The following is a 23,393-nucleotide window of genomic DNA, read 5'->3' as shown; positions in this document are numbered from 1 at the left end:
TTCCTCCCTCTCCTTACTCCTTCCTTTTTTCATGTAAAAACAATATTTACATCCATTAAGAGGTGCTACAAATACATTTGTATATATAGATTTTTTTTCTCCTTGATCTTTTTGGGATGCAGACCTAATAGTGGTATTGCTGGGTCAACAGTTTTATAGTTCTTTGGGCATAGTTTCAAATTGCTCTATAGAATGGTTGGATCAGTTCACAACTATGCCAAAAGTATATTATTGTCCTAATTTTCCTATATTCCCCTGCAATATTTGTTATTTTTCTTTTCTGCCATATTGGCCAATCTGATAGGTGTAGAGTGATGCCTCAGAATTATTTTAATTTGTACTTTAAATAAATAATGATTTAGAGCATTTTTTTCATGTAAATATAGATAGCTTTGATTTTTTTGTTTGTTTGGAAACTGACTGTTCACATCCTTTGAAAATTTATCTATTAGGGAATATTTGTATTCTTTTAAATTTGACTCTATTCTCTATATATTTGAGAAATGAGGCCTTTATTGGAGAAATTGTCTATAAATTCCCCAGTTTTCTTCTTTTCTTCTGATCTTGCTGTATTGGTTTTGTTTGTGCAAAAACTTTCAAATTTAATATCAAGATTATCCATTTTATATTTTGTAATACTCTCAATAACTCATTTGATTGTAATTCTTCTCTTCTTAACAAATATGATAGATTCTTCTCTAATTTCCTTATGGTTATATCACCATCTTATGTCTAAATCATGTAAATACACTGTGCTACCTACTTTTGTTTTATGGGTGAGTTCATCCCATTCATACTCAGTTATAATTACTGTGTATTTCCTTCCATTCTATTTTTCTCCCTTTCCCATTTATCCTTCTCTCTCTTTCCTTTCACTCTATCCTTTGTCAAAATTTTTTTGTTTCTGACCCTCACCTTTTCCAATTTACCCTTCCCTCTATCAACACCCCCATTCTCTTATCCTCTTCCCTTCTACTTTCCTTATAGTAAATGGATTTCTATATTCACCTGAGTGCATTTGTTATTTCCTCCATGAGACAATTCTGATGAGAATCAGATTCACTCATTGCCTGTCACTCCTCCATCTTCCCTTCCACTGTAAAAGCTTTTTCATGTTTCTTTTACATGAGATAATTTACCTCATTCTATCTCTTTATTCCTTACTTTCCCAGTATATGCCTTTTTCTCCCACCTTAATTTTTTTGGATATCATCCCATCATAGTCAACTACCATTCATCTTCTGTTTATACTCCTTTTGCCTTCCCTATAATGATAAAGTTCTTAAGAGTTATAAATATCATTGTCCTTTGTAGGATTATAAACAGTTATTGAGTCCATTATGATTTCTCTTTTCTGCTTACCATTTTTATATTTCTTTTGAGTTTTGTATTTGAAAGTCAGATTTTCTATTTAGCACTATTTTCTCTTACTTTCTCTCCTGAAAGATCAAACTTAGCTTTCTTGAATAGATGATTCTTTATTGTAATTCTAGCTCCTTTATCCTCTAGAATATCATATTGCAAATCCTCTAATCCTTTAATGTAGAAGCTGCTAAATCTTGTGTCACCCCAACTTTACTCATTGATATTTGAATTGTTTTTGTCTGCTTGCAATATTTTATTCTTGACCTGGGAGCTCTGGCACTTGGCTTTAATATTCCTGGGAGTTTTCATTTATATATCACTTTCAGGAGATGATCAGTGGATTCTTTCAATTTTTATTTTACCCTTTGGTTTTAGGATATCAGGATAGTTTTCCTTGATAATTTCTTGAGATGATGTTTAGGTTTTTTTTTATCATAGTTTTCAGATATTCCAATAATTCTTACATTAGTTTTCCTCGATTTAATGTTATTTTTCCATATTCCAGTGTTACTATTTTTCACATTTTCTTCTATTTTTCATTCTTTAATTTTATTGTTTCTTGTTATCTCATAGAATCATTTGCTTTCATTTGTTCAATTGTAGTTTTAAGGAATTTTTTTTCCAATGATTTTTTGTACTTTCTTTTTCATTTGGTCAATTGTATTTTTAAAAGTTTTTTTCTTCAATGAATTTTTGTACACATTTTTTCATTTGTCCAATTCTGCTTTTTAAGGAGTTTTTTTTTCCTTCATTGGATTTTTATGCCTCTTTTGCCATTTGGCCTATTCTGTTTTTAAGGTGCTATTTTCTTCAGTATTTTTTGTTCTTCCTTTACTAAGTGGTTAACTCATAATGATTTTTTTCATCACTCTAATTTATTTCCTTATTTATCTTTGACTATATTATCTAATTTTTAAAATCCCTTTTGAGCTCTCCCAGGAATTATTCTTTGATGTTTCACATGTTAGCTATTTAGAAATTGTTGTCTTCTTCTGAGTTTGTTTTAATCTTTCCTGTCACCATAGTAACTTTCTATGGTTGGATTCTTTTTTGTTGTTTGTTCATTTTCCATCATATATCAAGACTTTTAACTTTATTTTAAAGTTGGGTTCTGCTCCAGGGATGGAGAAGACACCGTTCCAAGCTTCAGGTTTTTTTTTTTTGTTGTTGTTGTTGTTGTTGTTTTCAGAGTTAGTTCTGGGGGATTTGTAAGTTTTCAGTTTTTATAAGAAGTATAATCTTAGGAGAAGTATGGTAACTGGTCTCCTGGCTTGTGCCTTGGAGCTTTGTCACAGTCCTCCCTCCTACTAATTCTCATCTTGCATTGGGACTGTGATCTAGAGCTGCATATGGACAATACAAAGAGTTCTGTTCCCCCTTGCTAGTAAAGAGTTCTCTCCCCTTACTTCTCTGAGCTTAGAGCTATAGAAGCCTCTGTATCCATTTACCTGCTGTACCTGCTGCTTTTTCTGCAAGATAGAATTTGAACTCTTGTCTTTCTTGATTCCAACTTTGGTTCTTTACCTACTGAGCCAACTAGCTGGAAGATGATCCTTTTAAACTCTAACATTCTCTTTCTTTATGATTCAAATTGATCCCACATTCAAGTAGTCAGTGTTTCTATGAAGAAATTCTGGAGTTGTGAAGAGAATCTGCTTAATGCAAAATGTGTGAATTATGTCTCAGTGGCTGGTTCTTTGACCGTGACAATGATCCATCTCACAGTGAATTTTCTTTGAAGTAATCTCTTTTAATCACCCACCCTATTTCACAAATATGTCTCCAAATGAATCCTAGATTTATAAAAATTCACAATTAGAAGGGACTTCAGAGGTCTTCTACTCTAATTAATACAAACCAGAACTTTTCAGCATCTATAACAAGTAAGACTTGGTTTGAAGACCTTCAGAATAAAGAGTTGATCACATCTCACATTTCTACTTTTGGGAAGTTCTGATTGTTATCTTTATATTTAGCCAAAATCTGCCTCAGTATGCTTTCTGTCCATAAGTCCTAGTTCTGACTTCTGGAGCTAGGTAAAATAACATTTCAAATGTATACAGATCCATCTTCAAAAATAATTTTTGAAGTAGAGGTATTTATGTAAATCTATTATGTTTCTTTCCTAATCATCTTTTTTGACAAGCTAAGCATTATACCACTTAATTAAACTGATCTTTGGTGAAATTTCAAGTTCCCAAATTATTATCAAATATGGTACCCATAACTGAGTACAGTATTCTACATGTACAGTTGTCTAACTAGTACAGTATAGCAGGATTATAATCTCTCTTGTTTCTGGCACTATGTTTCTGTTAGTATATCCTAAGGGTTCAATTGGCTGTCATTTCACATTATTAATTCATATTGAGTTTGCATTCTGCTAAAATCTTCTGCACATGAAATCTCTTCTAGTCACATTTTATTTATTCATGGTGGCGTGGTGGAAAATGTGCTGGACTTGGTCTAAGGAGACCTAAGTTTGAATCTAGGATATAATACTAGTAAAGCTTCCATTTGTGGTTACAGAGAGAGAGAGAGAGAGCTTGATATAGGTTTCCCATTAAATCTAGGGCAATTGGTCTCATAGATTTCCTTTTACCCTTCTCCCTACTTTGTGGCAAACACTAGCTCAAAATGCAATAAAAATCAGCTTATCTCTATCTTGAGACAAAACCCATTATAAAAGGACAGAAAGCAAATACACAAGGTTAAAGAGAGCTAGAAACTCCCAAGAGTAAGTGATGCCAGTTTGCCAAGCAGCAGTGAGGCAGAGGATAGTAAGGAGGTGGAGAGCACATAAATTTAATAGATTCCCATAGCCATAAGGGAACAGTGAGGGAGATAGGAAAATTCTGTCCACAAAAATCACTCCTTAAATGCATTTATGAGCCAGACGAGGATTTAACTGTTCATGATAGCCCTTTATTTGCAGTTGGCTTAATATTTCCAAACTCAGTATTCCATTTTCAGCCTTCATGTTTCTGCCCAGAATGTCCCCTTTGCTTAGAATGTACTTCACCTCTCCTCTGAGAATTCTTAATTATTTTCCAGACCCAATTTATATACCAATTTCCAAAGCAGGGATTTATATCCTAATTATTTTGGGTCACAGACCCTTTTGGCAGCATGGTAAAACCTGTGGATCCTTTCTTAGAATGATGTGCTTAAATGCATAGGATTACAAGTGAAACCAACAATAATGAAATACAGTTATAGCAGCTCTTGTAGTAAAAAAGAAATAGAAATTGCAGGGATGCATGTCAAATGGAAAATAGTTCAAGTTGTGATAAATGATTGTGATGGAACACTACTGTGATATAAGAATGATGAACTTGATAGTCTTAGAAAAACATGGATAGGTTTGCATGAAATTACAAAGAGTAAAAATGAATAAAATCAAGAGAACATTGTATACAGTAATAGTAACATTATTTTAATAACAACTTTGAACAAATAGGTTATTTTGACTATTATAAATACCCAAATTAGCTGCAAAAGACTAATGAAGAAAGATGCTATCTGCATCCATAGAAAGACCTGATAAATAGAAGTATGTATAGAATAATTTTACATTATGCGCACACACAAACACACACATATACACACATTTATGTCTAAAGATAGCCATTTCTAGGGGAAGGTAATGAGGAAAGAAAAAAAGGGGGAAAAAGAAATTTTGCTTGATAAAAATAATTTTATTTTTTGCAAGGCACTTGAGATTAAGTGACTTGCCTAAAGTCACACAGCTAGTTAAGTATTAAGTGTCTGAAGCTGTATTTGAACTCAGATCCTCCTAACTTCAGGGCTGGTGCTCTATCTACTGCTCCATCTAGCTGCCTTTATTTTGTTATGTATTTAAAAGGAATAGCAAGTTGTACATAATAGATTTTCAGTTTCATGTGCAATCATCTTTTAAAAAATTATACTATGTTATGGAGATGCTTGTTTTATTCAATAAAAAATAAAATGGACAAATTTTAAAAGAAGAAACATAGTTATCAAAATATATTCAAAATAGTTTACAGACCCCACGTTAAGAAAATTTATGCTATGAAAACTTTTCCTTATCTCCCTAATTAATTATCTTCCTCCTCAAATAATTATGTATGTGCTTATCTGTTATATGTTGAATTCCTTCACTATAATGGAGCAAACATGTTGAAGCAGATAGGAAGTTAGGAGCTTAAATCCTATTTTGGATACATCTGGCTTTGGACAAGTCACTTTACATTTCAGTCCTTTAAGTAGTTCTTTAAGACTTAAGTCATTGGTGATGACATGCATTAGTTGAAAGAATTTTCTTACCTAAAAGTTCCCTGTATCTATGAAATCTAATCCCTTTTCTTGTGTCTCAATGCATAAGCTTCTTGATTGCAGCAATTGTTATTTTTTCTTGTGTCCTCAGCAACTTGCATAGTGTTTTCCTCAAAGTTAAAATAAATGCTTGAGGGTGGTAGTGGTGGTATATTCTTGCACTGAATGTGGAGTCAACAAGTACATTGCCTAGGCAGTGAAGTACTTTGATAAAGCTTTATCTAGGTGTTATAAAGTGAAAAGACTTGCTTAAGCCTATAACTCCCACACCTCATAACTAAGACTTGAAAAATAAGGCTAGAAATGCTGAAAGACAATTACCTGGCGTGCTAAAATCCACTGTAAGGAAATTAGAACTAAGTGAACATCAAAGCTGGAACTGTAGAAGGCACTGAGGCAGTAGGGAAATAAGAAAAAAAAGAAGATTTTTCTGTAACTGGTACTGAGGATGAGGAATAAACTGTAAGAGACTCTAATTTTATTGATTCAGTGACACCATCCATGGGAACAGGTCACATTCCATCTTTGACTTTTCATCTTTCCTTAAATCCTCCTTAGGGCTTCTACCCAAAGCACCAGAGGCTTTTTTTGAATCTTACTTAATAGCTTTTGATGTCCCATGCCCATCTAGCCTCTGTTATTCTTGCTTCATGGCTGTCTGGCTCATTACTTTTCTTGTCATGTATTTCCTTGATGTTGTCTATTAGAATCTTTGCAAAATATAAAACTATAATTTACATTGTTATGTAGTTCTCCTTCTTCTGCTGTATATTTTTTCACTTGAAGTGTTTGTTGGTAAATTGTTTTTAAGAGTTTGATGTGCTATTATTGGGGAATAAGTGTTGTTAATAGTTATTGTATGTCCTTTATTATGTAAGAAGACCATGACATTGGGAAAGTGATGTCCTGACTTGCAAGTGAATTGGATTTAAGTGACGCAGGGCTATAGAAAGTCACAAGCCTTATTCTCTCCTTGGGAGTCATTTGGGTCCAGTGGCAAAATATGAATTAGAATGACTGGAGGTGACCTCAAGATTCAATGGGAGATATTGATCATTTTAAACCAATGTCTTTCCCAGATCTGTTTGACTAAGACCATGTCCATTCTATGATTAAGGCTAGGTAAGAAAGGAGGCAAGGAATGGCCTCTTTGGCCAAAACAAAAAGAATTACTATTTATGCTCACTATGAGCTAACAGAGCTCACACAATGACTAAACTGAGGCTTTCACTAAGACATATTCAGAATGATTTGGGTTTAAAGCATGGTCCTTAAAAAAAAAGAAATCTAGCCCATGAACCTCAAGATAGTCCTTTGGAGTAAGCTGACTATAGTGTTGGACAGAAGATGTCCTTGTGGGCATCCCTTTGAATAGAATATACAATTTAGGAAAACCAAGAGCCGAGAGGGAATAGTGGCAGCAGAGTACAGGAGATGGACACTAGTTGGTTGATTCAAGGCCCACCTGGTCCAAAAGTGAATTGTAGTTAGAAGGCTTAGAATGTGAGAGAATTGGGTCAAAACCTTTAATATTTCCAGTTTGTCTTCATATACTAAACTGTAAACTCTTTGAAGGAAGGAGCCATATTCTATCTAAACTTTGTATTATCTTCAGCCCTAGGATAGTGCTCTATCCATGGTACTTTAATACATTTTGATTTTTCATTGGCATTTAGCATGGAGCTAAACTACTTATTTTAGATTATCATGATGGTAACTCAGAGAATGCAAGATAATTTTAAAAATAGCTCACATCCACTGTAGTCATTTTCTCTAATTCTATCCTATTATTCTGTGACCAAATGGTAACTTTTAAGACTTAAATTTTTCCTCTCTTATAGTTGTCTGAGTTCTTTAATTATGTCAGATGCTACATGACCCAATTTGGGGTTTTCTTGGCACAGATAGTGGAGTGGTTTGCTCTTTCTTTCTCCAGATCATTTGGCAAGGAAATTGAGGCAAACAGGGTTAAGTGATTTGTCACATAGCTAGGAAGTATCTGAGGCCAGATTTGAACTCAGATCTTCTTGACTCCAGCTTTGCTGCTCTCTCCACCAAATGACCTAGATGCCCTAGATGTAACCTGGACTTTATCAGATTAAAATTGTCTAAATGTGACACCCTATTATTTAGCATATTAGGAAGTAGCTTAAGCTCAGCATTTCTCAACTTTTCTGCTGTCATGGCAGTCTGGCTAAATCTTTGAAAAATAATTTTAAATACATTAAATAAAATACATAAAAGTGGAGGAAATTGCTAATGTGGAAGTAGAAATTGAATTCTTATTCTTGGCCACTAGTGCTACATACAATTCCTGTGTTACTTCTAGAACAAAGCTAGACCTGGAAGTAGGAAATGCCATCCTTATACCTTGGAAAAAACCATACCTGAAATTATGTTTTAGGAATGATAGAAATAAATATTACAGTTAGCTTTTATATAGCACTTTCAGGTTTTCAGAGTGCTTTCATATATATATGTGTAGATAATACTTTCTATATTCATGTTACACATATACTCACATGTATATTTGTGTATATATATGTGTGTATATACACATGTAAATGGGACTGATTGGATTAAGTTTTCTCAGTTTGAGACTAAGTCACATGATCTCTATTCCTAAAGCTGGAAGATGAGGTCTTGAACCCTGGGTTATAGGGAATCATATGGTCTCTAAAGGGCAGACCCTCAGGAAGTTACAGGAAGTGACATGACCCCACAGGAAGCAGACAACATGGGTGACCATCAAGGATGGTTACGTCCTTTTAGTCTATCCAGTGAAAAGGCTTGCGTCTTTTGCTATTTAAACTCCAAAAAGCTGGAAGATGGTCAGGTTCTACAAGCACGTGGTGAGGCTAGGATGGCTCACTTGGGAGCCATCCCAAGTGTGTCTGGGCCTCTCCTGGCAGGGACTAAATAAATGCTTCCTCTTTGTACCTGAAGATGTCTCTGATTAGTTAATTTGGGAAAGGGGGCCTAGCACCTGTCCCCACACAGCTTATGGGGGCTTGGTCTGGGATCTATGGCTTCCCAGAGATGTGGCTGGGATCCTGATTTCAAGGCAGGCCCCAGGATTGCTTTTCTCCTTCTGACCTTGAGATAAGACTCTCAGCCTCCCTCTCTGTGAAGATTGGGCCTAGGAGAGACACTCAGATACAAACAGAAGGCATACAAGTCTTCAAAGATGAAGCCGGGGTAAGAGAGCCAGGTAATTTATGCATGCGTAATCCACAGGGGCACTGTCTGTGAATGTGTCCTTGGACTGTCCCTAGGTGGTATGGGTCCTGGGATCATCAAGGATGATGATCCAGGTTGGTGCACCAGGAAGGAAGTCTTGTTAATGACACAGGGCGGGGGCACTCTGGTTGGCCAGGAAGGTAGACAACTCCTTCCAAGCTTGATCAGCCAAGTCACCAAAGTCGACCCAACTTTGGGAATTATAGAGGATCAAGCTGTGAGATTGGATGTTCTGATGATCCAGTGGAAGAGGTTGCCCTCGAATAGGGGATCCTGGGATCATTAAAGAGAGGGAACAGTCCAACTCAAATCTTCAGAGCAAAAGAGAAGGGGAAAAATGCACTTGGGTATTTCTGTTGTGTGTGGGGAAGGGATGGTTCTTTTCTATGAGATTTTTATCTGTTTGTGTCTTTGTGCAGAATGTCTTTGTTATGTCTATTCCATGAGCTAGAATTTGTTTGAGAGAGAGAGATAGAGAGAGAGAGAGCGCAACTCTGGCCAAAGCTGGAAAGTCCTTTGAGAGTAATGATTAGGAAATTTGGCATAAACTTGTGCATAAAGTAAAGAGAGTCTTTTTCTTCCCCTTTAACCTATTCCCTGCCTGCAACAGGGACACACGAGGCCAGAGGGACAGAAAGAAACTATGCTCAATCAGTTTAGTGAAATTTGTTATTTGAGATACTATAGTAAAAGCAGTTTTATATTATTGGGATTTTAAAGCTGTATTTGATTTGACTTTAAGTTAAAATATAAATTATGAAAGCCAAGTTCTGATTGTTTACCTTAGGGGAGATGATGTTTGTGTCCCCCTAATTACTTGATATGTTGTTTTCTGAAAGTATATTGGTTAATTTGTAAAATTATGAGTTATGCCTTAACATTTTGTCAGTTCTGCTGGATATATGTATAAGTTTTATGAAATTTGATCCAAAATCATTTAATTGTGAATCTTAAAGCTTAAAGTTTAAAAAAATGATTTGAAGACAAGGGACAAGAAAGATTGATTTGCAAAAGCAATTAATATTTTGAATGGAGCATCTAATTAGAAGAGTTATTGGTTTGGGGGCATGTTAGAGAAAGGAAGAAAGTATGTTGGAGAAGGATAGAGTATGTTGGAATCAGGAGGAGAGAGAGAGATGGGACAGGGGAAAAGATGGCATGAGAGGAAAAAGAAAGAGAGAGGAAAATGGTGTATTGGAAATAGGGGAAACCTAAGCATTAGAATGGACAGAAAGATGCAACTCCTAGTGGAACTTGCCATTTGCCAGGGGGAAAGGAGATGCCCCATGAGGTTGGGGCATGTCTTTGGCTGGCAGGCTGGATCCTGGGAGACTTGGCATCCTAAAAAGTTAGCTATGAGATATGGGGGTTGGGAAGCATGGTGGAGTTGGGAGAAATAGGGGGAGGAGGGAGAGAAGAGCAGCCACATGGAGTGGAGGAAGGGTAAGAGGAGCTTGTCAGGTTAGATTGTTGGGGCACAATCTAATTTTCCCCTCCTTCCCACTAGGTGTGGTGTAACTGCTTTTTTAACAAATTGCAGTTCTTTGGAGCTCCCTTCCCCCTCGCTATATGAAACATTAATTGCTTATATTGTTTAAAGGAACAGCCTAGATTTATATGGTGTTAATAACTGAATGTTTTATTTTTATTTTTCAAGTTTATAGCTGCTCTAAGAAGTTTGTTGGAACCACAAGTTTTCTGAAAGTGATTTATTTCTACTAAGGTGTCCATCTGTCTTTAGCAAATTATTTAATGTTTCTCTCAGTGCATAATGGTCTCTTTGTTTAAGGAATATGATAACAAATGTGATCTATAGGTTTCTTGAAACATCTAGAGTAGAATTTTAACCTGATTTGATAAGTTGATAGGGCTATTTGCAAAAAATTTATAGGGACTCCTCAATTGGAGGAAGTTGATTTAACAATTTTTTTTAAGAATAAAGAAATTGTGAATTCTGATAAAGTTCTTTTATGTGAAATTAAAATATTCTATATTCTATATGAGTTTTAATTGATTATATTGTGTCATCTTAAAGTTGTACCCATTATTTAAAAGGACTCTGAGAATAATAATTTTTGCCTTTGTTCCTTTGAACATGTTTCTGTTATGGAAAATATGCAATTTAGAATTTTTCTATGTATTGAGCGTTTTAAAAGCAAAATGATCTGTGTAATGTTGAACTTAACCATCTATTTAGATATGAAAGATAAGCTGTGAATTTTCTAGGTTGAAACTCTTACTGTGATCCTTTAGAGTTAGATTCATCTGAAGTTTTGATTAATGATAATTGTTACTGGAGATAAAATCCATTGGGACTGCAGCTGATATTTATTTGGAGGTTTAAATTCAGATATGACTGTCTGATCATCAAGTAGTGAAACACTATCTGAAAGGAATATGCCATGAGCTACTCAGAAGAAATTGTTACAGGTGGAAGTTAGTATCTGGGAACGAATCAGAAAGACAATATTGGCCTCTAATGAAGGTAGACTCAAATTCCCAGTGGTATTCTTTTGGATAAGAATCCACCTGATTATTCCTGAGTCTGGCTTAAGGTGGAATTATTAAAAACTAGACAATTACCTGAAGTAAAACTGTATAAAGAATGCTTTAAGGTCAAGACTTGAAGGACCAGTTTTGATACTATTTAAATCAGGTCCCTGATTTTTCCTCTTATAGCAAATTTCTGTAATTAAAGCAAGTGGCCAGTGGAAGATATATATTGGGGTGAGAATACTTCAAATGGATGAAAAAGGGAGGGGACTGAATGAGACTAATTGGATGAAGTTTTCTCAGTTTGAGACTAGGTCACATGATCCCTATTCCCAGAGCTGGAAGATGAGGTTTTGAATCCTGGGTTGCAGGGAATCACATTGTCAGATCCTTAGGAAGTTACAGGAAGTGACATGACCTGTGGAAAGCAGGCAACATTGGTGACCATTGGTCAAGGATGATTATGCCCTTTTAGTCTATCCAATGAGAAGTTCAGGCTTCTTGCTTTTTAAATCCAGAGAAGCCAGAAGCTGGCCAGGCTCCACGAGCACATGATGGAACTTGAGATGTCTCCCAGGTGTGCTGGGCCTCTCTTTGCAGGGACTAAATAAATGCTTTCTCTTTGTACCTGAAGATGTCTCTGATTAGTTAATTTGGGAAAGGGAATCTAGCACCTCTCCCACACACATATGTGTGTTTGCATGCACACATTCACACACACATTCTCATTTAATCCCTACATTAAATGGCTTGCCCAGGGTCATATAATTTATATCTGAGGTAGCATTTCAACTGAGATCTTGCAGACTCTAAATTCAGGACTTTTCCCAATTATACCATCTAGTATAGTACATATAGAGATAGAGTCATGGTCTCTGAGAACTTTGTGAGTATTATGGTAGCTCTAAGCACCTTAGAGATTTCTACTTCTTACTAAAAACAAAAATGACCAGAACATTGAATAACAGCAGTAATAGCTTGATAGCTTCTGAAGAGCAGTAGCATTTTTCTTTCAGATGGGTATTCTGTTGTGCATACTCAGAATGTTCCCTGGCTATATGGTTTTTCCACATTTCTTAATTTAGTGACTACAGTCACTACAGCAGAATCATTATAACTTGGTGGGGTTTGTCTCATCTTTTGGTGATGATGAATTATGTTTGAAGTAAAAACAGATTTCCTATTCCATGTAAAATGCAGGTTAAAAAACTGGAATGAATACTATGGGGCATAAAATCAAGGCCTAAATTCTGTTGCTAACACAGTGATGTAGAAAACTACAGTAAAATTGATGCTTCTGTTACTGAGTTTAAGAGACTCTAGAGATGAATTACGCAATCTCTTTTACATAGGCAACAAAATGAAAGAGTAAATAAAATATAAAATAAAGCAAATTGAACCAAATATGAAATTGTAATTAAAATAAATAAAATGCATAAATAGTCCTGCATTTGACCAAAGTTTACCATGATGTTCTAAAAATATTATAAATATAAATGTTATTAAAACATAATGTTATAAAAAGACATTATCATATTTTTTCAGATTCTAGATACTATTTCTGAGTCTCATATTATTGTGTACATGTTGACAGCGTGACTTAAAAATATAAACATCATCCTGCCAAATCTTATTAGCATTTCAACTGCTTGAAATCTGGAATGATAATAAATAGATGATTCTACTAATATAAACCCATCTGGCTATTTAAAAATGTTAGGGAGTTTACATTATATTGTAGCATCTCCTTGGTTTCATATTTTATCCCAAATTTGAAGATGCTACTTTAGAGGAAAGAATTAGATATGTCAGTTTTTTTCTCCTATGGATTAATGCTTTTTGGGTTTCAAGCAATCAACTAATAAACATTTATTGCCTAATATGTGTCAAGTACTGTGGGATGCAAAAACAAGAATTACCCCAAGGTGCTTACCTTTTGTGGCAGGAGAGAGAATGTACATTTATAAGGATGCACAAAATGAGTATATACAAAATAAATATGAGGTAAATATGAAGGCAGATATAGATACAATTGAAGGGATCAGTGTTTGAGTTGAGTTTAAATATGAAAAGGCAACTTACTAGGTGGTATCGTGAATAAAACTCCAAGCCTGAAGTCAGAAAGACTATCTTCCTGAGTTCAAGTTTGGATCTCAGATACTTACTAGCTGTGGGACCCTAAGAAAGTCACTCAACCCTATTTATCTCAGTTTCCTCATCTGTCAAATGAGCTGGAGAAAGAAATGGCAATTCACACTTAGTATCTTTGCCAGGAAAACCCCAGTGAGGTCATGAAAGAACATTACTGAAACATTGGAATAACAGGCAGAAGTGAAAAAGTGCATTCCAAGAATAGGGGGTGGACAGATACACTTTGTTAAGGCATGGAGATGGAAGAGGGAATTTAGTTGGTGCTTAATTTTCCATAAAAAACAGAATACTCTCATCATTATTGCAACAGAGAATTTTCAGTGATTCTCTGTCTCTCTCTTGCCTCTGTATCTCTCACAAAGAACACATATCTATCTATCTGTCTATGGATGAATTAGTTATTTATGGGGCAAATTTGGAAGAATTAGTAATGCAGACATTAATTGATTCACTTTTCAGTATTCCATTCAGAAATGGGTTCTCAGGAAGAATAAAAAAAGAAGCATTTTGAACTTCTTTCCTCTCATTCAAGAAACACAAACTCACTATTGAAGTTTAGCTGTAAACTGATTTCAGAATTATAGCTCAGTCCCTGATTAGATTTAGCATCATATTATCATGGCCCTTGTAAAGTCTTGTACCTTATTAGCAAAATATTTGTTGCTTGGGGTCTGAAAAAAATGTCTGCAAAGTGGTTTAGTCTTTAGGAGGCCCAGTTAATGCACAACTCAGATTTATCTGTATCCTGGGAAAAATGAAACAGTCGAAAAGGCATTTACATTTCAATATATAACCTTTTCCTGATACTGAAGTCTATCAAACTCGACCTTAGCTAATACAACTCACTTTTGATGAATTTCATAGCTTCCTTCATAAACCTACATACCCTTTTATTACCTGGAATTTAATGATCCTGACATAAAATATTAATTAGTTCTGGGGAACTTGTCTATAAAGCCAAGACATTTTGCTGCTAGTGCTCAGAATTCCTGACTTGGATTCAGTTGAGGGGAGATGGATGTCTTATGGACAGAGGAGCTGCAGGCTTATGACTTTTCTGATTCTTTGGGTGCAGTTAGGAGCTGCTGTAATTCCTGACTAAGGAAACATTTTTTTTGGTTGACCTTGAGTGAAGCAATAGTGCCACAAAGCAGAGCAGGGGGCTTCAAGGACAACCTTTTCTCACCTCATCCACTGCTTCCTTGAGCTGGACTTAAGGGAACCTGACTGAGGCTTGTTTAACTTGACTTTCTGTTCTCTGGGCATCTTCTCACATCCTCACAGAAGCTGTGATCCTCCACTTCTTGGTCAGTTTTCTTGATAGCCTTGTTAGTGATCTTGCCACCAGTTATGAATTCTCCCCACACCCTTAGCTATTATCAAATTCACTTTCTGTTCTTAGAAAGGGAGTGTTGGTTAATTCTTCTAAGGCTTTATTTTGGGACAGCTATGGAGTGCAGTGGATCGAGTATGTTGGGGTTGGAATCAGGAACACTTGATTTTATATCTGGTCTCAGACACTAACTAGCTATGTCACCTTGGGCAAGTCATTTAACCCTGTCTATCTCAGTTTCCTCTTTTTTTTTTTCCCTAAGGCATTTGAGGTTAAGTGACTTGCTAGGAAGTGTGAAGTGTTAAGTGTCTGAGGCCAGATTTGAACTGATGTTCTCCTGACTTCAGGGCTGGTGCTCTAACACTGCCACCTGCCTGCCCAGTTTCTCATTTGTAAAATGAGCTGGAGAAGAAAATGATAAACCATTTCAATATCTTTCCCAGGAAAATCCCAAATAGGGTCAGGAAGAGTTGGATATAATTGAAAAGAATAAACAACAACAATAGCAGTTTTTTTTTTACTCATAATATCTAGTATATAGTAGTTAATTAGTACAAAGTAATTAATTAATAAGTGCCATTCATTCATTTATTCATTATCTCTAGAATGCTAACTCTCCCTTAATTCCTATCATCACTTTTTTTCATTGGTTAGTTTGCTGGCAAGATTGTAATGGCAAAAGTTAGGGAAATTAGAATGGAACAGGTAATAAAATTTCCAATATATGTAAATGTTTATATGATAAGCACTAGACTATAATCTTTGATGAGGGCAGAGACAGAATTGTGTTCATTGTTTGTATCACCCCATAGAATCTTGGACATAATAAGCACAATAAATATTTACTAAATGAATGACTTTGCCTGGGCTGACAGCGAATAAAATGAAAATCCTAAAACACATTGGTTTCTTCCTCTTTTAAACTACAGCATTTATTATTTTGCTGATGACTGACTTTACTAACATGTTTTCAGATTGAGTTGGAAGATATGTTTTTCACTGACTTTTAACATGATATTAGATAAAATTCTTCTGTCTTCTGTAAGTTGTTCTTTCTACTAATGAACAATATGGGCAGGAAGGATTAAAATAAGGAGAGAAGTTTTAGAGTTAGGTGGTATAGTAGAGAGAGTGCTGGGTCCATAGTCAGAATATATGCATTCAAATTTGGTCTTGGACATTTACTAGCTATTTGGTCCTGGGCAAATCACTTAACCTCTATTCGCATTGCAAGCAACTAGGTATCTTAGTAGATAGAGTGCTGCATCTGGAATCAGGAAAACCTGAGTTCAAATTTGGAGGTGATTACCAGCTGGGCAGAAAGGGAGTCAGCGAGAAAGTGGCACTTGAGTTGGGCTTTTAAAAATAGATGGGAATGCAACAAACAGGTAAAGGATTAAAGGGGAGGACATTTTAGATACAGGGAAAATATAAGTAAAGGCAATCTTGTCATTTCTACCTACATAACATTTCTCCCCTTCTCTCTTCTGACTCTGCAAACACCTGGTGCAGGCTCCCATTATTTCTGGACTATTGCAATAGCCTGTTGGTAAATCTTGTTTGTATGTCATTGTTTTCATGTTGTCTCACCATTACACCGTGAGCTCCTTGAAAGCAGGGAATGTTATTTGGTTTTTTTTTTGTATCCTCATCTCTTAGCTTAGTGTCTGGAACACAATTATGTTTAATATAAATGCTGGTTGATTGATTGATGGGACCTTGAGGGCACAGTGTGTGTTTGAGTGACAGAGAGTATAATCTAGTTTAGGTAAAACATGGAATAGATGAAGGATAATAATAAGATATAAATCTAGAGAGGTAGGTTGCCTCCAAATTGTATAGGGCCTTGAATACCAGGTAAAGAAATTGTGATGATTAAAAAGTTTGAGAGATGTGATTTCTGGGTAATTTTATAATTTTATTAATAATTTTAATAAAAGGCCATCTTTCTTAGACATGCTCTTTGAAAAGTAGGTGTTCCTGAGGAGTAGTAATCAACTCCGGTTCACAATTAATGAGAAAATGAATATTACAGTGAGAGAATGGGCTATGTTATACTATATTATAATGAGGGTCGTCTTGAGGTACGTGACTTGGGTCACCCAGATCTTGGTCAAAGACTTACCAGTTTCCATATCACTTGTCTGACAAAATTTTGTGACAAATTCACAAAAGTGAATCAACACTTTCCAGACATGTCTGAGAAAACACAATGAGCAGGAATACATCTATTAATCCAAATGTAAAATTTCTTTTACTTTGTGACTAGATCTTGGCCTAGGTAAATTGTTAAGAGAGATTGGTCTCTCTCTGTTGGTCTCTGGATAAGGAAGTAGAAAAAGGGAAAACCTTGGTCCTAATACAATCACTGCTTGTCAGTTTATCAGAGAGAAATACTCATTTCTCATAAAATTTAAAATTTATTCAATAGTAGGTAAGAAAGGCCATTGAAATTTTTTGAGCAGAGGAATGACATGAATAGATGTATATATAACAATAATAATAGCTTACATTTATATAGCATTTTAAGACCTGCAATATTTAGTATATATTTCACCTCTGTAAAGCATCTATGCATACACATACAATTGTATTTCTCCCCTTTTTCCCTTCTGCCCTGTACATTGGCACTAAGAGTATATGTGGCTGGAATAGTGATGCAATTATCTGTACAAGCCACCAGGTGGGTCTCCAAGCTTGATCTGTACAAGTTCATGCTGTACATTGCCAACATGACTCAACATTCACATTTCTTCTCCATCCCTTGTCTCCTGTTTCCCCCAAGAAATTTAATACAAACTAAGCATTCATTTTCTGCATTATTAGTGTATGGCGTATATATTAATTCCTTTGAATATTATAAGTAGTTGACTAGTTAGCAGTATGAGATAGAAGCAGTTATGAGATAGTGCATAAGGATCTTACCTTGAAGCTAGAAACACCTCAGTTTAAGCTCTGCTTTTGGGTGATCCTGGAAAAGTCACTTTAATTCTTGATAGTATAGGCAACTTACTAAGACTATAAGTTGCAGAAAAATTGCCCACCTATATGAAATCTTGGTAATTTCTTATTTTTAAAAAATATTTTATTTTAAATTTATGAAATAAAACAAGTATTTTCATAACATAGTATAATAAAAAAGATGTTTGCACATGAAACTGCAAATCTGTTATGTAGAGCTTGCTATTCCTTTTAAATATATTATAAAGTTATTAAATAAATTTATTTTTTTTCTTTCCCTTTCTTTTTTCCTTCCTCTCCTGCCTTAGAAATGGCTACCATTAGTTTGATTAGCTGAGAGTTCCCTCTGTCAATCAAAGCATGGGTTTAATCCCCAACTTCTTAGTTTGTTACCCCCACCTTTGGTTCACCTTTTCTTTTCTTTCTTCAACATGACTCTAGAAGAATTTCCTATTTTTGTATGGGTTAAAGGGAAATCAAAACATAATTTTTGCAACTGTGCAACTGTCTTCTTGTGCCTTGGCTTCCATTTTTTATCCCATAGTCCAAACTTCTGCCCTGGGACCCAGAGATTCTGATTAGTAATATTCACTTTATATAGCCTACACACAGACTCACCACCTACTCCAAGGCTATCTTTATACCTGTGCAAACCCTCCCTCACTACCACTTGCTACTTTAGCAAGACTATCTAAACATTTCATCCTTGGCCATATGATGTCTCTTTAGTAATTAGAATACAAGTTCTTTGAAGGTAGGGACTGTCTGACTTGCTTGTATTTGAATTTCTGTTGCTTAACACAGTACCTGGAGTACAGCAATACATGTTTTCCATTTCAGTTCTCTTCACATATGAGATACATGCTTAGAATTTCATAGAAACAGATTGTCACTAGCTTTGACCAAAAATATCAACTTTTCCTATCTTCTTTTCTGAATTCTATTTTTGTTGTTATAGAGATGTAGGGGAACAAGAGACCCTTCTAACTCAAATTATAATCATAGTGTGAGGAGAAATTTTTTTACTTCCATTTGGTCTTACTCCCTGACTGCTACTTCTTGATTGCTTGCTGCTTATTAGGCAAAGCTGCCTTCTTAGTCTGTCCAGTGTCCTTCTAAATTGTCGTCTCCTAGTGTTCCTGCCCCAGGAAGGGTAACTTACCTGCCTTTAGCTCAAATCCTGGGAGTCCTAGGAAGAGAAAGAGATGCAAAAAAATGTTGCATTCCTATTTTAATCCCCTCAATTAGTTGAATGCTTTACTCATCCCTGCTTCCTTCTTTCCTCTGCATCTAAAAGAAAAAAGTGGAATGATGGGGTTTGGGAAGAGAGAAGAGTGATCTGTAACTTGTTACAAGAGTTCTTAATTCTCATTGATCTGACTATTGAGGAAACTGAGGCAAACAGTTAAGTCTTTTGCCCAGGGTTACTCAGCTAGTAAGTGTCTGAAGCTGTATTTGAACTCAGATCTTATTCTAGGTGCCCTTGAGAGACTGACAAAAACTGAGAGATGGGGGAGAGAAGCTCCACAAAATGCAAAATTGACTTTACCAATGAAAATAAAGTAACTAGCTGAAATGGTTTTTACAAATGTTTTTTAAAATTTTTACAAAATTTTTTTTAAAAAAAGTTTTAATAAAAGTTTTAAAATGACTATCTTTGTTACTCAAATAAAGATAGTTTCTTCTGCAGAAGTTTATTGTGATAGAGTAAAAAGAGTATTGGTGTTTAAAGCAGGTGATTTGGGTTCAAATATTGGCTTTGCTACTACCTATGTGCAACTGACTTGTTCACTTTGGATCTTGGTTTTCTTATTTCATAAAATTTCATAAAATAATGGGGTTTGGCTTAGATGACTTCCAAGGTCTCTTCCAATTCTAAAACCATTATTATATCTATCATAATGTTTCCTTTGTAATTTTATGAGTCTGAATTTGCAGGAGCACAATATATTGCGTGTAGATTTGGTCTAGTGCTCCTAGAAATGAGAATGAGCTTATCATTGGGAGAGCTAGAGCTTTGGTTCTATTTGTCATTTGAGTAAGGTGCACAAAGCTCTCTCAAGATTAGCTTTTCTAGCAAGGCTTCCCAACTCAGTCTTTCTCAGAGAGCTTGGGGATACTGAAAATGAATATATAACTTTTTTTTTTGTTGGGGAGGGAGCCTTTTGACTAATTTGTTGGTATTTTAATCCATGAACTGGTGCTGGAAGTGAACAGCATTTCATTTGCTTTTTTGTCATTCTTCTGGAAAGCTCTTCAATGCATATTACTCACATGCTGGTTTGTCATATTTTCACCACTATAGTTAGAACAGAGAGATTAAGATTATTGATTTTCTGGAGCTCCCCCCGACCAGGAAGAAATTTAAGACTGGTATTGTTCCTTATATCATTGTCTTATATGATCAGCAGTGTCCCTAAAATATTTACTTCTATCTTATACTGTCCAAAGGATTATAAATAATGAACTGTTTCTATAAATAGTAAAAGCAATCTTTAATATTGTTCTGCCTTGCACTTTGTAATTTGAAATAAAAGCGTTGTGATCTTTAAAGAACAAATTATCTTGATGATATCAAATGACCCTCCCCCTCATCTGCTCTTCCTTTCCAAATAAGCATTTGAATGGAGGAAGTTTTCATGCTCAGTAATTTTCTCAAAGAGTGAGTTATCTATTAGAATTCAAGACAAGAAATAGTAAACAGAGCAATCTTTCTAATTACTTAGATGAGTTGCTTGTCTCTACCCTTGGCTGCTGTGTGTGTGCACATGTGTGTTCATTGTTGAGTACCAATAGAGCCATATTATTCATGTTCATATTTTGGCCTCATTTGACCATTGCTATATCAGACATGGTGAAAGGATGTTGTATTTGGGAAAGAAATAGGTAAAGTTGAGAGAAGCTTCTGAAGAATATGAATTTAATAATAATAACATTATTACTGATATAATTAATAATGAAGTAACATTATTAATATAAATAATAGCAAACATTTACATAGAATATACTATGTGCCAAGCATTGTAATGTATTGCTTTACAGATATTATCTCATTTGATCTTCACAATAATCTTGGGAGGTAGGTACTATTATTATTACCATTTTTACAGATGAAATTTGAAAAAATTTTAATGACTTGTCCAGAGTCTCATAGCTAGTAAATGTCTGAAGCTGAATTTGAATTTAAGACTTTCTATATCCAGACCCCATACTCTTTCAGTTTGGATGATCTTAGTAGAGCTGCTGAAGGTAGGGAGTCACTTTCTCTGTCATAATCTATAATCTATACCTTAAGGATTTTGTTTGTCCCCCCAGAAATAGCATAATATAATGGAAAAAAGTCTTGGAGTAGAAGTCAGGGGATTTGGGTTTGAATTCTGTCTCAAATAGCTAGTAGTTACATGATCATGAACAAGTCACTTAATATCTTAACACCCTGGTTTCCTTAGTTGGGAATATAAATAATAATACTACTTACCCAATGGGAATGTTGTGAGGAAATTACTTGGCAAATTTTAAAGTACTATATGAAAGTGAGCATAATATAATGTGTTATTATTACTAAAAATAACTGCTAGTATTTTTATGGCACTTTAAAGTTTGAAAGACTTTGTATTATTTCATCCTTACAATAATACTGAGAGGTAGGTGCTGTGGTAAAAATGATTTATTATATTATTTGGAAAAGTTGATATATAGTATAAATCCATGTGATTAAAGGTTGTCTGCAACCAATATTGCCTAACCCTAGTAACTATGAATGCTGGAGATGGCTATAAGGAATTTTGAGGTCTCCCAAGTCCTAGATACAATCAAAACCTTCTTATTTTGGGTTGCCATGTTTAGCTTACTGTGGACACCTTTGCCTAATTCCTATGTAATCTAAACCTTCCAGATCTTAGGTGGAAAGAAGTCACATCCCAGAAGGGATCCTTTCTGGATCCCTTAATAAAATTTTTAAAACTATTTCAGCACTGTGAACAACAGTGCTATTATTACTATTATTCTTACATATGAGAAAATTGAGGCAGGTAGAATTCATGGGACTTGCCCAAGACTACACCATTAATAAGTGCTGAAACTTTCTGATTTTAAATAAAGCATTCTATCTCCTAGTCATCATTAGTACCACAGTACTAATCAGTACTGGACTGGACAAGCTTTTCAGAGCTTCAGAGACAATGATCTTTATTTCTTCTATATTTAGAATTATTCTTTTCTAGTTTGGACATTAAAGCATTAGGGATAGGAATAGGGAAACAATTAGAAAAATGTTTCAATAGCTAGAAAAACTAGAAAAAGCTTCCACGTGATGCTTATTGGAAGAAAAATGTCATTCCAAGTGCCTAAAATGTACATTGTGTAAAATGGCAAATGCTAAGTTTGTCTCAGGCATTTTTGATTTCCTATAAGACTAGGTAAATCGATAGAAAGGTTGTGCCAATATTGCTTCTCAGTAGAATCGCTCACCTTCGCAATATCAGACTAGAAGGCAGATAAACCAACATTCAGGCTCCAGGGCTTTGACAGACATTCATTTTCTTTTTGATCACTTCCTGCTCAGATCTTTTGCTGTTGGCAGTGTTCCTGTATCACAGCATGAGGTCACCTCAGTAGGTGAACATCCAGAAAGGTATAATGAGAGTTGGAAAGCACTCTAGACCAGTTTAGTCTAACCCAACATTTTCCAAATAAGAAAAAGAAGGCTGGGGGGGGGGAGGTTAAATATTTTGGCCGCATCATTTTGTATGAAAACTGGCTAATGAAGTATAACCCTGCTGGGGGTAGGTGATGGGGAGAATTGGAGAAGAAGAAAAAGAGAAATGGAGAGAGAGACACACACAGAGAGAATAAGCGAGAGAGAATGAGAGTAAGGGCACACTTTGAAAAGTCTTTCCACAAAAGAATGTGGGTTTGTGCACATATGATTATATTTGTTATCCAGAAATTATTGTAATGAGGAAGGTAATCAATGCTCTGTGTCACTATTTTTCCTCCTCCTCTCCCTCTGTCCTATCATGTTGCACACAATGTACTTCATATTCTATTAATATTAATTAAAGCAGAAACAGAAAGATAATTGATCCTTGAAATACTACAGGATCATCCCAATAAGATTCACGACTACTTTAAAAAGAGGAGTTTAATAATCCCCATGGGAAAATCAAATGAATGAAGAATATTCATTGTTCAGATTGTGATATACAGTTGAATGGGTAGTCTATTGATTGAGTTTGTCAGTAGACATATGAATGGATAATGACCTGAGCCTGGGCCCAAATGGAAGAGGACATGATCAGACTGGAATGCATTTCTCATATTGCATAGTACTTTCAGCAAAGCTCAATTCTTTTAATGTCACCCTTCTAGCAATGCTATATGGCTACAGATAGTGCTATACTACGCTCCCCAAAGAGGTGATAGGGAGACCCCAAAAGTGATAGAGAAATACATAATAAGCATAAGTGGATTGTAGAATATAATTGATGACCCTTTGCAAAAAGTAGTGAAAAAAGATATATTCCAGGAAATG

The 23,393-nt window shown here is 35.2% G+C and overlaps 1 protein-coding gene across 1 annotated transcript in view; it reads left to right on the top strand.

Annotated features, from left to right (window-relative positions):
- Positions 1-23,393, top strand: part of ARMH4 (armadillo like helical domain containing 4) — a 150,554-nt gene that overhangs the window by 63,448 nt on the left and 63,713 nt on the right. The window lies entirely within an intron of this gene.

Source organism: Antechinus flavipes, chromosome 2 (genome assembly GCF_016432865.1).
Source record: "Antechinus flavipes isolate AdamAnt ecotype Samford, QLD, Australia chromosome 2, AdamAnt_v2, whole genome shotgun sequence".
NCBI classification, from domain to species: domain Eukaryota; kingdom Metazoa; phylum Chordata; class Mammalia; order Dasyuromorphia; family Dasyuridae; genus Antechinus; species Antechinus flavipes.
This window is presented reverse-complemented; position numbering and strand designations above follow the sequence as displayed.